This window comes from Arachis ipaensis, chromosome B02, assembly GCF_000816755.2.
Source record: "Arachis ipaensis cultivar K30076 chromosome B02, Araip1.1, whole genome shotgun sequence".
Taxonomy (NCBI): domain Eukaryota; kingdom Viridiplantae; phylum Streptophyta; class Magnoliopsida; order Fabales; family Fabaceae; genus Arachis; species Arachis ipaensis.
This window is the reverse complement of record NC_029786.2, coordinates 32873691-32874024: the sequence shown is the minus strand read 5'-3', so window position 1 is coordinate 32874024 and position 334 is coordinate 32873691.

The window sequence follows — 334 nt, the reverse complement described above, 5'->3', positions numbered from 1 at the left end:
TATTTAAGTATAAGGTACTATACAAATGTACAGTATTAATTATATACAACATTACTGGGTGTACAATTTTATTTTTTGTTTTTCATCATTTTATATGCTCCATACATAAATTTACAACATACTATAATTTGTATTTATATGTATAACAAATTATTTTGTATAGAAAATATTCTATTTTTATAGATACTCCAGAAGACTCAATTTTGTTTCTTAAATAGAAAATTATAAATTAATTACAATCTCCATAAGAGTTATAATTAGTTTCTTGAAAAAGATTATTTGAGTTTTAACTCAAATGCTAAGAGCTATTATTTTATTTATCATAATATTTACA